This window comes from Bubalus bubalis, chromosome 18 (genome assembly GCF_019923935.1).
Source record: "Bubalus bubalis isolate 160015118507 breed Murrah chromosome 18, NDDB_SH_1, whole genome shotgun sequence".
NCBI classification, from domain to species: Eukaryota; Metazoa; Chordata; class Mammalia; order Artiodactyla; family Bovidae; genus Bubalus; species Bubalus bubalis.
The window spans coordinates 37,197,900-37,214,376 of record NC_059174.1 but is presented as its reverse complement, the minus strand read 5'-3'; positions in this window follow the sequence as shown (position 1 = coordinate 37,214,376).

The following is a 16,477-nucleotide window of genomic DNA, read 5'->3' as shown; positions in this document are numbered from 1 at the left end:
TTTCAAGAGTCATAAAATGATCACACTCTCAGAGAATTTTATTCTATGGAAATAATCATGAATGTGAAGTAAAGATATATGTATCAGGATGCTCAATGACAGTTTGATTTGTCCCAAATTGGAAATTAATAAGGTGATTGGATTTGATTCTAGGCAGGTAATTGATTTAACCTGATATTTATTTATTAGAAGTCCCAATTTTGGATTATCAAGAATTGTTAATCCAAATTGTTTTGCATAAAATGGATTATCAAGAAGCAAGAATGGTAAGTAGAAAATGTGAATAATGGTTATTTAAATTATAAAAGAGAGGCAGGAATGGAATCCAATCAGTTAGGCATTAAAAATTACAAATATCCTATTTACTAGGCTGATTTTTACTTGTGACTTTTCAATATCTAGATATATAGAATGAGGGCTTTCATTTGTACGCTGTCCCCTAGGTTCTTCAAATGACTTCACATAGATGTGAGTTCTTTCAAGGGCTCCATTTTGCATATTAGTATCTGCTGCTACTGCTAAGTCGCTTCAGTCGTGTCCAACTCTGTGTGACCCCATAGATGGCAGCCCACCAGGCTCCCCTGTCCCTGGGATTCTCCAGGCAAGAACACTGGAGTGGTTGCCATTTCCTTCTCCAATGCATGAAAGTGAAAAGTGAAAGTGAAGTCACTCGGTCGTGTCTGACCCTTAGTGACCCCATGGACTGCAGCCTACCAGGCTCCTCCATCCATGGGATTTTCCAGGCAAGAGTACTGGAGTGGGGTGCCATTGCCTTCTCTGATATTAACATCTGTTGCTGCTGCTACTGCTAAGTTGCTTCACTCGTGTCCAACTCTGTGTGACCCCATAGATGGCAGCCCACCAGGCTCCCCCGTCCCTGGGATTCTCCAGGCAAGAACACTGGAGTGGGTTGCCATTTCCTTCTCCAATGCATAGAAGTGAAAAGTGAAAGTGAAGTCGCTCAGTCATGTCCAACCCTCAGCGACCCCATGGACTGCAGCCTACCAGTCTCCTCCGTGCATGGGATTTTCCAGGCAAAGAGTACTGGACTGGGGTGCCATTGCCTTCTCTGCCGATATTAGTATCTAGTATACCTTAAACATGATATGCCTTTAATAGATATCTGTTAAATAAATTACTATACCTCTATGATAGTACCTTCTGTGTTGTGTTTTGTCTTCTAAATGCTTGTGTGTCTCAGTAACCTGTCTGTCTCTGGGAGTAGGGAGCACTCATTTTTGCATCTCTATCACAAAACACAGTGCCAGATACATAACAGGTATTCAATAAAAATTTGTTGAATGAATGAAAGAAGTAGGAATCTGATTTATTTCTCTTAATATGGACTCTTTATATTCCAAAACATCTGTCTGAAATGAAGGCATCTAAAAGTAGGTCTAGGGGCATGGGCTTTAACTTTGATGAAAGCTACAGAGACTTCATTGGGTCCTGCTGAAAAAAGAAGAGAAAAGTAAAATGAAAAAAGAAGAAAGAGTTGTATATCAGCACTGTTAGATTTCCAGCACTCAAGAAAGTGCTCTTGTGGTCAGTCCAATAGAAGCCATGTGGAAAAAATACCAAGTAATGGTCCTTTGCAAGTAAGTGTAGGGGAAACATTCTTCTATTTCTTTTAATCCTCCTACTCCTCCTCTTTCATATCCAAGATCCTACTGCAGAGCATCTTAGAACCTCTGTCAGGACCCTAATCAAGTTTACAGTGGCATTTCCTCTAGAGACCTGGTTGAATCTGCCAATACTAGCTCCCCTGCTCAGATATATTACACTAAAGTCTTCTTTTCTTGATTTTTTTTCATTGTTTATCCAGGAAAAGCAACTAAAATGTTTTGGAGAAGATAAACCCATTTGCCCACAAATAGAAAAGTCCAAAGCAAGAATCTCTAAACCATGGGTTTATAGTAGCCCCATGAGACTCAAAAGTCATTGAAGAGTTCTTTATTGGCATGCTCTCGAGAGCAGAGTGGTTTAATCATACCCTTTCATAAAGGTTAATATTAAAAGAGAAACATACCACATTCCTGGCTTTTGTTTAGAGTCAGTGGCAAGGTCAGAATGAAAAAAATGGGGATTTTTCTCTTCTCTTAAAGCAGGAGTTTCCTGGTACAAATCCAGTGGCATTGAGAGCTGTTCTAAAGGCAAAGCCTCATAAACTTCCAGTTAAACATGATAGACTTAACATGTGTTTATCTCAGCTTCCTCCCCCAATCCTACCAAAATAATGAGAATAAAAAATGGAATAATAATAATCAAAGAATAAGAAGTCATAAATTGACAAGGAAAATGGGAAAGAAAATGATAGTAGATGAGAAATGTCAACAAATCTTTGGAAGAAAGCAAGTCATAGGAAGAATAATAATTGCCTTAGCAGAGCAGATGAAGCTGAAATAAGTTTCTCTAGAGGGATGAGCAGAAAGCTGACTCCCCTTGCAGAATCCTAAAAAGGCTAAAAATAAAAGGATTGGTTGAAAGTTTGTAAAAGGAGTATTTTGAGCTCTCTGTTCTCTCTCTCATTCTGCAGAGCCAGGTGATAACTCCTGCTTCATTTCTGGAGAAGATGGAAGGTTTATTTTAGGGAGCATTTAAGCTGAAGTGTCTCTAGATTTGGGAATGAAACAGGAGCACTGAGCAAAAGTTTGCAAGATGAGCAGTATTGCCCAAGCCCATATCTCCTGCCAGGCTTCCAAATATCTTCCAGCCAGGATTATATCCTCCAGGCAAAAAATGAGAGTTTCTAGCGAAACTGAAGAGTACTCAAAAAAGAAATCTATCACTTGGGGGGGGTCCCCAATAAAAAAGTTCATTCCCTGCTCCTACCCTACAGCCAATCAATTTTTAGTGCCTCACTCTTGAACTGAGGAAGTCAAAGAACACAGCACCCTTGGGGAAATGGAATGACAGAGACTGAAGTGAACTGCTAAAAGGGAACTTTGAGGAAAGAGAAACAATGTAAAGAGTCAAAGGAAAGGTTCAAAAAGAAATAATATCATCAGAAAAATAAAAGAAGTTAGTGTATATATGAAACAAAAACCAGAATTTTTACAAATATGAACAATTTAAAAAAACAATAATTTTTTAAAAATCCAATTGAATGGCCAAAAGGTAAAACTGAAGAAATTTCACTGAAAGTGTAATGAAAAGACAGCAGAAGAATAAAGGTAAGAATATTAAATAATACATCCAGGAGGGTCTACCTTCTGGTTAACAGAAGTTTCTAAAAGAGAAAAAAGGTAAAACATTATCAAAGAAATATTTCAAAAAAAAAAAGTCTCAGAACTAAAAGCACAAAACTTTCGAATTAAAAGGTTTCAACCAGGTTCCCTGCTCGTGTGTGCATGCTCAGTCATGTCCAACTCTTTGCGACCCTACTGACTGTAGCCCGCCAGCTTCCTCTGTCCATGGGATTCTCCAGGCAAGAATTCTGGAATGGGTTGTCATGCCCTCCTCCAGGTGATACTCCTGATCCAGCGATAGAACCCACATCTCTTACATATCCTGCATTGGCAGGCTGGTTCTTTACTACCAGCACTACCTGGGAAGTCCTGCTCAGTAAATGCAAATAGATCCACATAAAGGCAAATCGTGAAATTACAAAATATTGCAAACATAGAGAAGATTCTAGATCTTTCCAGAAGGGGAAAAACAGGTCACACAAAGCAATAAGAACCAGAATGACATCCATCTTCTCAGCATTAGCACTATAAGCTAGACGATTACAGAGCGGTGCCTTAAAAAAATCTAATATAAAACTATTTTTAAACCAGAATTTTATACCCAAAGAATCAATTAAGTTCAAGGATAGAATAAATATTTAGGTTTTGAAAGTGTCTACCTCTCAGTACACATTGTCTGAGAAAGCTACCGGAGAGCTGCCCTAACAAAATGAAGGAATAACCTGAGAAAGGAGGTATAAAATTGAGGAAAAGTGACCAAAAACAAGAAAGAAGGAAATGGTTAACCTCAATGTGACAACAAAAGATTGAGAACAAAAGAAAATGTCTCCAAGCAGGCCTAGGAAAAACTGCCAATACTGGACTCCTGATAAATGCGATGGACATAGTGATTGATCGGAAAGGATGGAAAGGATCACTGAGAAAATTAAGCAAGTGAAAAAAAAATATCGTGAAAGCAAGTCAATAATTATATAACATATTGTACTCATCATAAAGATATAAACTTGAATACTGATTTAGGAAGCATGGCAGAGGGGAAATGGGTTGATGTATATGAAAGCTGAATCCACATCAGCTAAAACAGAAGCTCATACATTAAGACTAAAATGGATAAATTAAGGAATACTAACATTATTTAGAAGCATATTATAAGAGATAGATCAGAGAAGGCAATGGCACCCCACTCCAGTACTCCTGCCTGGAGAGTCCCATGGATGGAGGAGCCTGGTAGGCTGCAGTCCGTGGGGTCACTGAGGGTCGGACACGACTGACCGACTTCACTTTCACTTTTCCCTTTCATGCATTGGAGAAGGAAATGGCAACCCACTCCAGTGTTCTTGCCTGGAGAATCCCAGGGACGGGGAAGCCTGGTGGGCTGCCGTCTATGGGGTCACACAGAGTCAGACACGACTGAAGTGACTTAGCAGCAGCAGCAGAAGAGATAGATAATGAATAGAAAGTAGCTCCATTTAGGGACTAAGATTAGGGGTAGGAGGATTAGGGAATTGCTATTGGAATTTCAAACTTTCCGTATTATTTGACTTTTTAAAACTATATGTATGTATTATTCTACAAAAATAAAAATTAATAAACAAACTGCGTCAGTCTGATAACTGGTCTCTCTGCAAAGTCTCCAGATACAAATGAAGCAGGTAAAACTAGTTCTGGGCTGGAATGAAGAGAACTAGCCCACATCCTCCTTGAAGTCTTCCCCAGACAATACTGATTTCTGGCAGTTTCTGAGAATCTACCCATCTAATTTGTTCCTCCTTATCAAGGCAGCTGCTTAAGGAAGGAAGATGGACAGGTCACGGCAATTCATGACCTCGGGATAATTTCAAGTCATTTCTGCAGGAAACTCTGATGTCTGAAGAAACTCCAATCTCTTTTACATTATCAGATGGCTCATCAGACTATATCCACCTGCTGCTTGGTCCTTAGCCTTCAGTTCTGCTCTAATATTTTGCAAGAATATAAATAGAACCCTTTCTTTGTATCTTTTCTGGTTTCCCACTTCTTCCTCCCAGTTCACACTCCTAACTCTATAATGTTGCTCTCCCTACAATTCAGGGTCCATACATGCCATCTTTTTATCTATGACACATTGATACACTCACTGATCTCAATGAAAAGAAGACATGTGGCCATAGAAAGATGCCTGAGTACACAATCAGTGGATACACTCCTCTATATGGAGAGCAATTTTGCAGTATATGTGTTTAACATACACGCTTCCATTTACATCCACACAAAATATTTATATACACCAAAATAGTAAATGACTTATAAAAGCATAATACACCCACCATTCATATGTTCCTTTATGTGTCAACATATTATATAAATACCACATACTTTCTGCCCCCCTACCTATATTAAGTGTAGTCCACTCTTGCATACTTTCACTTAGGCAACCCAGAACAGAACAGCCTGAACAGACGCTGTTTTTCCTTCCTAACAAACGGGCATGAAATAACAGGCTGACATCTGCCTCCGTAGGTCATTCAAGTCGGCCTGCTGCATGTCAGAATTCAAACTGCTCCATCCATCAACAGCAGACCCAAAATTAACGTAGCTTGGAAATTCTGCAGCAAGACAGTAACAGCCCAATTCAAAGTCTGACCTTCGAGGAATGGTGGGGTGCGATGGAAAATTATTTCATGCCCTGCACCAAAGCCAACAATACAATTTGAAGAGATTTTCAATTAAATTAAATTTAAAGAAAAATCCCCCAGTGTAGCAGTTTAACTTTTAGGGTCATGTAAAAGGAGCACTAAGCATAGAGATTTTGATACCTAAAGGCTCGGCCAGCACCTTTTCGAAAGAACTAAAAACATTATTTTAAGCAAAACAGTTCAAAGACATTTGCACAGTAGTACATACGAAAAGTCTTCATTAATGAGTAAGGAAATCATCAGGAGATTTAGTTTTTCATGGATTTTTTTTTTTTTTTGAAATGGCTATTAGTTAAAATAAAACTGTAAATGAGACAAGTCCTTCAAGATTACAAATACAAATGAATCCTTTTCTGGAGATATTCGTAAAGGTAATGTACTGAATTGTGGAAAAATTCATGTGGAGAGATTTTATCACCAGTAACTAAAGATGACCACTGATTTAACAAATGAACCAGACTCTGATGCACAAAATGATTTTACCTGTTGCTCTGGCTGTGATGATAAACACAAATTTTTTTTTAACGCCATTCATTTTAGCCAATTACATACAGGACTGTGCTTTAAATTCACATTCCATTAAGGTGAAGTTACACTTTTCTCCCTGCTGAAGACTGTTTCAAAACTCAATATGAAATGTGCTCCTTCCCAGTAATCCCAGTGTTTCCATGAACATGGGTCCAGGTTAAAGTTGCGGGAATGCTTCATAACTTTATTAACAGAATGCTTGGAGTCCCAAATCCCATCTCTCTATTTTATCTCTTCATCTAACTCTCTGCCCACAGCAGGCTGAAATTTCCCTAAAACAAAAGCCCTTTCTTGGTTTTACCCCTCTGCTGAACTGTGTGCCATTCCTTTTCTCTTTTTATCTTCACATTTTTTTTTAAAGATCATCCACATTGTTTCCCTCCAAATCCTCAACTCAATCCTGTTTTGCTATCCAGGTTCCATCCTTCTCATCATACTGAAAATAATAGTCTCCTAGTGGCCAGAAGCTGGAATCAAGATTGCTGGGAGAAATATCAATAATCTCAGATATGCAGATGACACCACCCTTATGGCAGAAAGTGAAGAGGAACTAAAAAGCCTCTTGATGAAAGTGAAAGTGGAGAGCGAAAAAGTTGGCTTAAAGCTCAACATTCAGAAAACGAAGATCATGGCATCCGGTCCCATCACTTCTTGGGAAATAGATGGGGAAACAGTGGAAACAGTGTCAGACTTTATTTTTCTGGGCTCCAAAATCACTACAGATAGTGACTGCAGCCCTGAAATTAAAAGATGCTTACTCCTTGGAAGGAAAGTTATGACCAACCTAGATAGCATATTCAAAAGCAGAGACATTACTTTGCCAACAAAGGTTCGTCTAGTCAAGGCTATAGTTTTTCCTGTGGTCATGTATGGATGTGAGAGTTGGACTGTGAAGAAGGCTGAGTGCCGAAGAATTGATGCTTTTGAACTGTGATGTTGGAGAAGACTCTTGAGAGTCCCTTGGACTGCAAGGAGATCCAACCAGTCCATTCTGAAGGAGATCAGCCCTGGGATTTCTTTGGAAGGAATGATGCTAAAGCTGAAACTCCAGTACTTTGGCCACCTCATGCGAAGAGTTGACTCATTGGAAAAGACTCTGATGCTGGGAGGGATTGGGGGCAGGAGGAGAAGGGGACGACAGAGGATGAGATGGCTGGATGGCATCACTGACTCGATGGACGTGAGTCTCAGTGAACTCTGGGAGTTGGTGTTGGACAGGGAGGCCTGGCGTGCTGCGATTCATGGGGTCGCAAAGAGTTGGACACGACTGAGCAACTGATCTGATCTGAATGGCCAGATCCAATCAGTTGCTTTTAGGCCTGAGGCTAACTGAATTTTCTACAGGTTGAGCCACAGGCCTGATCCACCTATTAGGTTCTTTCCTAAACCTCACCCACAAAGAATTCCTTTTCTGCTTGATCCTTGACATGGGTGATTCAGGGTACTTGAAATCAGTGTTTCTGCAACTGAATACTGATAAATTTCAAAACCTAAGTGAAATAGATGCTTTTCTAGGAAAATATATAAATTTCTAAATTAGCTCAAAAATGAATGAAACAAAAAATTTGAATATATGATAACCACATGAGAAATGAAAAATGCTGTGAAAGATCTGTACCCCCAAATGCCCCAGGCTTAGCCTATTTTATCATTGAGCTCATTCCAGGGGGACCATAATTTATAGCCCAAAACTGGGACACTTTGGAGAGTGAAAGACAGTGTTATTAATAATTAAGCTGGGACAATATGAGAAAACAGAACTGTTTCAGGCAAATTAGGACCAATGACTTCACTGTTTGTACCAGCTTTCCAAAGTTATAAAAACTGCATCATAGTTTACAAAGAGATTAAAGGTTTTCTAGTCCACAGTTGAGAAAGGCAGAAGAGGGAAAAAAATAAATGAGAAAGAAGAAAGAAAATTCTAGGCTTATTGACACATGCTCCTAAATAAACAAAACATGTATATTATGCACACTGCTGAAGGGCACTTAACAAATCAAAAAGGAACAAAAAATACAATAGAAAAATGGTCAAAAGAAACAAACAAAAAAAGAATATAAATTAACCGTAAACATGAAAAATATGCTGCAACCCATTAGTAATGACTAAAACAAATTAAAAATAAGGTGACACTTTATATTTTATCCCATCTGATTAAAAACTATGAAGATTATGTGTCAATTATAGTTCAATAAAGCTGAAAAATATAATATTAACATTAAACATCAGAAAGTAAGATATGTCATACATTCTTGGTGAGAATGTAAATTGGTACTACTTTTGGAGGATAATGTGGCAGTTGTTTGTCAAAGTTCTGTAAATGCATATCCTTTAATATAAAATTTTTTCCTAGTAAGAATGTATACTACTAGAACATTTGGCCAAATGCACCAAGTTATGTGTGAGGGTGCCTTCTGCCACACTGTTTCAATAAAAACAAATAATATAAAACCACCTAAATATTAATTTTTCGGGGAATGAAAAAGTCTTAGATATGTTAAATGATTTGTTATCAATTGAGTATATAGGACTAGAAAAAGTTGTGCATGAACAAGGACTTGGAACACCACAGACCAGTTCACTAATATAAAACAGAATATTATAGTTTGACTTGCCTCACTGTTGGATAATTTCCATTCTAAGGTTTCCACAGTTGTTTATAATCCCTAGATTAGAAACATACTAACTTCTTTGCACCAATCAACCCTTTGCCCTCCAAAATCACTTCTAGCCTTGGATGGCTAACTTTGTTCTTTTCTGGTTTTCAAATGTTAATAGAAGTAAAAATAAATTTTTCAGGGTATTTAAGTGATAGTAGTAGAAAGTCCCCTAGATGCAAATATCTTTATATTTAAGCATTGTGGTTATCATGTTCAATGCTGAATGCTTTGAAATAACTACTATACTCAGAAGAAGTATATCAACAGGAACAAAATATCACAACAGCCTTCAAAACATACTACAATAATTTCTATGTTGGCTACCATAACTATCTCTGCTTCAGAGATAGCAAGTGTTCTCTCTTTACAATGATGTTCCATAGGTCAGTAAAGATTTGCTGCATAACATCAGAAAGTAGTTAGGAAGTCATATTATACTCTTTTTGCTTTCCAGTGTGAAGCTTGTGATATCTTAGAAAAGCTTTCTGGCCTGAATTCCTATTGCTTTCCAGCTTTGATCTCAATCTATATTGTTCCCTATTCAACATGTAATCATCATTAAGGCACATACCATGCACCCAAAACCTAGTTACAAAACAGCATGTATGGCATGATTCCCTACTAAAATATAAATGTAACTATAGAGTATATGTTAATATGCATAGAGAGTTTGGAAGGATTTCCAAGAAATTGTCTTTGACTGGATATGACTGTGGCTATCCTCCAATTTCTTGGTTTTCCTGATTTAAATATTCTGATATTCTGTGATAAATATGAGCACATTTTTACTAAGAAATAGCCTTAATAAAACTTGGTTTTATTCTATCCCTGGATTTTAATAATTATAGAGAGTTAGGGTCAGTAAATCTGGTACAATGCAGAGCTAGACTCTCTACAACATCTTTGGAACATAAATAACTCTTCCTAATGGTTACTACTCAAATTTCTGGGGCCAGAGGTAGAGAGACAGGCAAACCTCAGGAACACCTGTCCATGCCAACATGGGCTGTGTATAAGACAGCCCATGTAGGCACCAAACACCAAACTAGAGGGCTGTAGGAATAATTTTAAACCTGGCCAGAAGAAGTATATGTTTGAATAAAACACAGGTGGTGGTTCAAACAGATCTGGGGGTTGAGGCATAGCTCTACCACCTAAAAAAAAAAAAGTTATCTGAGCAACTTACTTATCTGTGCCTCCACTAACTCATTCTTAAAACCCCACCTTGTGAGCACTAATGAGTCCCATCAAGTTGGAGTTGGGATCTTAAAATGAGAGGCTCTGATCATATATCTTCAGTCTTTGGTTCAAAATTTCACCCAAAGTTAAAGAACGGGGTTTGTTATTCACACTCTGAATTCGTAGTTTAAAGTAAGAATCTCTTAAAAAATCAAGCTTACAACTTTACTTTCTGAAAATATGGCAGGCTAGACTATTTGGATCCATCCTCCCATTGAAAATAATCACAAATGATGTTGGACATTTTTTGAAGTAACTTCTTAAGACTATCAAAGATCTGATAAGGTAGTAAAAAATTTCCTTCAAAATATCAGAGGAAGCAGAGCCCAAAGAGCAAAGCAGAACACTAAAATTTCTTTTGCCCTAAGGGCATTTTCCAAACAAGCAAACTTCTCCAAATTAAACTGGATTCCCCAAGGCTCACACCCTCAGATAAGAGTAAGCCAGAAGTAAACCCATCCAGCTAACCTTCACTCTCAGATGACTGAATTAAAGTTGCCTGGGCAACATCATAGCAAAACTATAGACCACCAAAGATAATTGGTAAAGATATGAAAAGGAACCACAAAAAATAGACAAATTAAATTATAATCAATGGAGCAATAATTAGATAAACATTTGACATCTCAGTAGCAACATTGGAAGCCAAAAGACAGTAGACTTCTTCATTATAGTGAAAGCAAATACTTATAAAACTAGAAACTTCATACTCAGAGAAAATATCGTTTTAGGGTTTTGAGTATACTACAGGGACACAGGATGGAGCTTCACTGAAAACTCAGTTTCTGTGTTGAGACTAATCACACATACACACATACATACACACACAGAGATACTCACACATATTAAGAGGATATGAAAAGATTTATTACTTATATAATTAAAGCTTTCTGGGGAGAATGAGTCAAATATCTCAAGATGGTCTGAAACTGGTTAAAGCAAAAAAGGGAGACTGCCTTGGGTCTCTCATTGTGGTTAGGAGATACAACCAGGGTGAGGACTCTCAGATGATGGATGGGACTTGTATAATTTGAATCTACCTCTGGTGACAAAGGAGAAAGCACCTTGATTTTCTTATCAGCCTACTCAGATGTTGGGCAGAGATGAAGAAGGAGAGAGTGAGGATTAAAGGCCATCAACAGTAAAATAGCAAAGAAAAAAAAAAAGGAGTCATACTCCTTGTCACAAAGAGTGAAAGAGAAATAAAAACATTTTTTAAACACACAAAAAAGTGAGGCTTGTAACCAGAATATCTTCACTAAAGGAAATGATAATTTAGGAGAAGGAAGAATTAATCCCAAGAGAAAGATCTGCAATAAGTGAGAAAAATATAAGGAAGTGCTAAATTATGGATTAATTTAAACAAACACTGACATAAAACAATAACATTTATAAAAAATTTAAAACACATTCATAACAAAATTACTTAAGTCAGAAAGAAAGTAGACTAAGTTAAGGTGTTCAAAAACCTTTCTTTTCTCTGAAAAAAGAATAAATATACTGATTAATTTCAGATTTCAATAGGTATACATGGTTACAAATAGGAAAAAGAGTACATCAAGGCTGTATATTGTCACCCTATTTATTTAACTTACATGCAGAGTACATCATGAGACATGCTGGGGTGGAGGAAGCACAAGCTGGAATCAAGATTGCAGGGAGAAATATCAATAATCTCAGATATGCAGATGACACCACCCTTATGGCAGAAAGTGAAGAAGAACTAAAGAGCCTCTTGATGAGAGTGAAAGAGGAGAATGAAAAAGTTGGCTTAAAGCTCAACATTCAGAAAATGAAGATCATGGCATCTGGTCTCATCACTTCATGGGAAATAGATGGCAAAACAGTGGAAAGAGTGGCTGACTTTATTTTTCTGGGCTCCAAAATCACTGCAGATAGTGACTGCAGCCATGAAATTAAAAGAAGCTTACTCCTTGGAAGGAAAGTTATGACCAACCTAGACAGCATATTAAAAAGCAGAGACATTACTTTGCCAACAAAGGTCTATCTAGTCAAGCCTATGGTTTTTCCAGTGGTCATGTATGGATGTGAAAGTTGGACTGTGAAGAAAGCTGAGTGCCAAAGAATTGATGCTTTTGAACTGCAGTGTTGGAGAAGACTCTTGAGAGTCCCTTGGACTGCAAGGAGATCCAACCATCCTAAAGGAGATCTGTCCTGGGTGTTCATTCGAAGGACTGATGTTGAAGCTGAAACTCCAATAATTTGGGCACCTGATGCAAAGAGCTGACTCATTGGAGAAGACTCTGATGCTGGGAAAGATTGAAGTCGGGAGGAGAAGGGGACGACAGAGGTTGAGATGGTTGAATAGCATCACCGACTCAATGGACATGGGTTTGGATGGACTCCGGGAGTTGGTGATGGACAGGGAGGCCTGGCGTGCTGTGGTTCATGGGGTCACAAAGAGTCAGACTTGACTGAGCGACTGAACTTAACTGAACTGAACATGCTATAAATTCCATGAAAATCAATGAAAGAGTAAAAATAGAGTGTATGACTTCCAAATGAGTATAAGAAATAGTTACAGTAACAAAAAATAATCTAAAGTACGGAAGGAAAGGGGAAAAATAAGCATATAAATTGAAACACAAAATATATAAAACAGGATGGAAAATTTAAACACAAATTTAACCTTCACTATGTTAAGTATAAATTTAAATAAGCTGACAGCTCCAATTTAAAAATGAAGATTGTCAGAGTGAATAAAAACAAAATTTATGTGATGATTATGAGACATATCTAAAAAATAAGGATACAAAAAGCTGAGGCTAGGAAGATAGAAAAGGATAGAACACAGGCTTATCAACCTCTAAAAAGATACAGCTTTATTAGCAAAACTATAAATCTGAAGACAAAAGCATTGATAAAGAACATTTTAAACACGATTAATGAAATAAAACCAAGGATCACTTTTACTATAGGCCACAATACCCACTATATCCAAAAATCATAGAGTGTGCTCTATACTCACATGGAACATTTACAAAAATTCATCATAAAGCAAATCTCAAAAAACTTATATGAACTGAAATCATAAGAATCATCTTCTCTAACCACACTTTAATTAAAACAGAAATCTTTTAACAAAATAAAACCAGATGTCCCATAAGTACAGAAATTAAAGAAAAATAGTCCAAAATAATTCATGGCTCAACAAAGAAATATAATGGAAAATTATTTTGAAATGCATTACAAGGACTTCCCTTGTGGTATAGTGGATAAGAAATGTATGGTAATGAAAAATACTACCTATAAAAACTTATAGGATATAGCTAAATCAGTCTAACATTATTAGTGAATATAAATTCACTTATAAAAATTATGAAAAATTTTGAAGTTAAGAAAAATTATGACATGTCATGCTTAATTATTCATTTCTAAACATAAAAACACTGATAAAATTAAAAAGCAAAAACAAAGTGAAAATGGAAAGAAGAAAATAATAAATATATACATTCATTAAAGAAGAATAAATATGGATTAAAAAGTTGCTTCTTTGAGTAGAATAATAAAATTGCAAAACATTCAGTAAAATATGTAAAGGAAATAAATAAGGCACTAAAGAAAGCAATATTAGGAATGATATAGAACATGATTCGGATGCTGTGATCATTAAAAGAAAATGTTGTGAAAAGCTTTATGCCAATATATTTAAATGTTTAAATACAAAAAATTACAATAATAAATTTAATAAAATTGGCTAGATTGTTGCTGTTGTACAGTCACTAAGTCATGTCCAATTCTTTGTGACCCCATGAACTGCAGAATGCCAGGCTTCCCTGCCCTTCACTATCTCCTGGAGTTTGCTCAAATTCAAGTCCATTGATTCAGTGATACTATCAAACCATCTCATCCTCTGCTGCCCTCTTCTCCTTTGGCCTTCAATCTTCCCCAGCATCATAGTCTTTTCCAATGACTCAACTCTTCAGATCAGATGGCCAAAGTGTTGGCATTTCAGTATCAGTCCTTCCAATCAATAGTCAGGTTTGATTTCCTTTAGGACTGATTGGTTTGATCTCCTTGCAGTCCAAGGGACTGTCAAGTTTCTCCAGCACCACAGTTTGAAAGCATCACTTCTTCAGTGTTCAGCCTTCTTTATGGTCTAGCTCTCACATCTGTACTTGACTACTAGAAAAACAATAGCTTTTATTATAGGGACCTATGTCAGCAAAGCAGTATCTTTGCTTTTTAATATGCTGTGTATGCTTGTCATAGCTTTCCTTCCGGGGAGCAAGTGTCTTTTAATTTCATGGCTGCAGTCACCATCCACACTGATTTTGGAACCCAAGAAAATAAAATCTGTTACTGCTTCCACTTTTTCTCCATCTATTTTCCATGAAGTGATGGGACTGGAAGCCAAGGTCTTAGATTATTGAATATTGAGTTTTAAGCCAACTTTTTCATTCTCCTCTTTCACCTTCATGAACTGGCTCTTTAATTCCTCTTCAGTTTCTGCCCTTAGAGTGGTATCAATAGCATATCTGAGGTTGTTGATGTTTCTCCTGGCAAACTTGATTCCAGCCTGTGATTCATCCAGCTCAGCATTTCATATGATGTACTCTGTATATAAAAGCTATGAAAAGCTATGAAAAAATTAGACAGCATATTAAAAAGCAGAGACATTACTTTACCGACAAAGGTCCATGTAGTCAAAGCTATGGTTTTTTCAGTAGCCATGTATGGATGTGAGAGTTGGGCCATAAAGAAAGCTGAGAGATGAAGAATTGAGGCTTTTGAACTGTGGTATTGGAGAAGACTCTTGAGAGTCCCTTGAACAGCAAGATCAAACCAGCTAACCCTAAAGGAAATCAATCCTGAATACTCATTGGAAGGACTGATGCTGAAGCTGAAGCTCCAATAATTTGGCTACCTGATGTGAAGAACTGATTCATTGGAAAGGACCCTGATGCTGGGAAAGACTGAAGGCAGGAGGAGAAGGGAATGACAGAGGATGAGATGGTTGGATGAGTCGGTTGTCCATCACCGACTCTATGGACATGAGTTTGAGTGAGCTCCGGGAATTAGTGATGGACAGGGAAGCCTGGCATGCTGCAGTCCATGGGGTTGCAAAGAGTTGGACATGACTAAGCGATTGAATTGAACTGAACTCTGCATACAAGTTGATAAGCAGGGTGACAACATACAGCCTTGTCATACTCCTACCCCAGTTTGAACCAGTGTGTTGTTCCATGTCCAGTTCTAACTGTTGCTTCTTGACCTGCATACAGGTTTCTCAGGAGACAGGTAAGGTGATCTGGTATTCTCATCTCTTTAAGAATTTCCCACACTTTGTTTTGATCTACATAGTCTAGGGCTTTAGCATAGTCAATTAAACAGAAGTAGAAGTTTTTCTGGAATTCCTTTGCTTTCTCTATGATCAAATGAATACTGGCAATTTGATCTCTGGTTCCTCTGTCTTTTCTAAACCTAACTTGTACATCTGAAAGTTCTCAGTTCACATACTGCTGAAGTCTAGCTTGAAGGATTTTGAGCATGACTTTACTTGCATGTGAAATGAGTCCAGTAGTTTGAACATTCTTTGGCACTGTCCTTCATTGGGACTGGTATGAAAACTGACCTTTTCCGGTCCTGTGACCATTGATAAATTCTCCAAATTTGCTGACATATTGAGTGCTGCACTTTAGCAGCAGCATCTTTTAGGATTAGAAATAGTTCAGCGGGAATTCTATCACTTCCACTAGCTTTGTTTGTAGCAATGCTTCCTAAGGAGCACTTGACTTAGCGCTCCAGGAAGTCTGGCTATAGGTAAGTGACTACAGCATCATGGTTATCTTGGTTATTAAGACCTTTTTTATATAGTTCTTCTGGGTATGCTAGCCACTTCTTAATCTCTTTTGCCTCTGTTAGGTCCTTACCATTTCTGTCCTTTATTGTGCCCATGCTTGCATGACATATTCCCTTGGTATCTCCAATTTTATTGAAGAGATCTCTTGTCTTCCCGTTTTATTGTTTTCCTCTACTTCATTGCATTGTTCATTAAAGAAGTCCTTCTTATCTCTCCTTGGTATTCTCTGGAACTCTGCATTCAGTTGGGTATAACTTTCTCCTTCTCCCTTGCTTTTTGCTTCTTTTCTTTCCTCATCTATTTGCAAGTCTTTCTCAGACAACCATTTTGCCTTCTGGCATTTCTTTTCTTAGGGATGGTTTT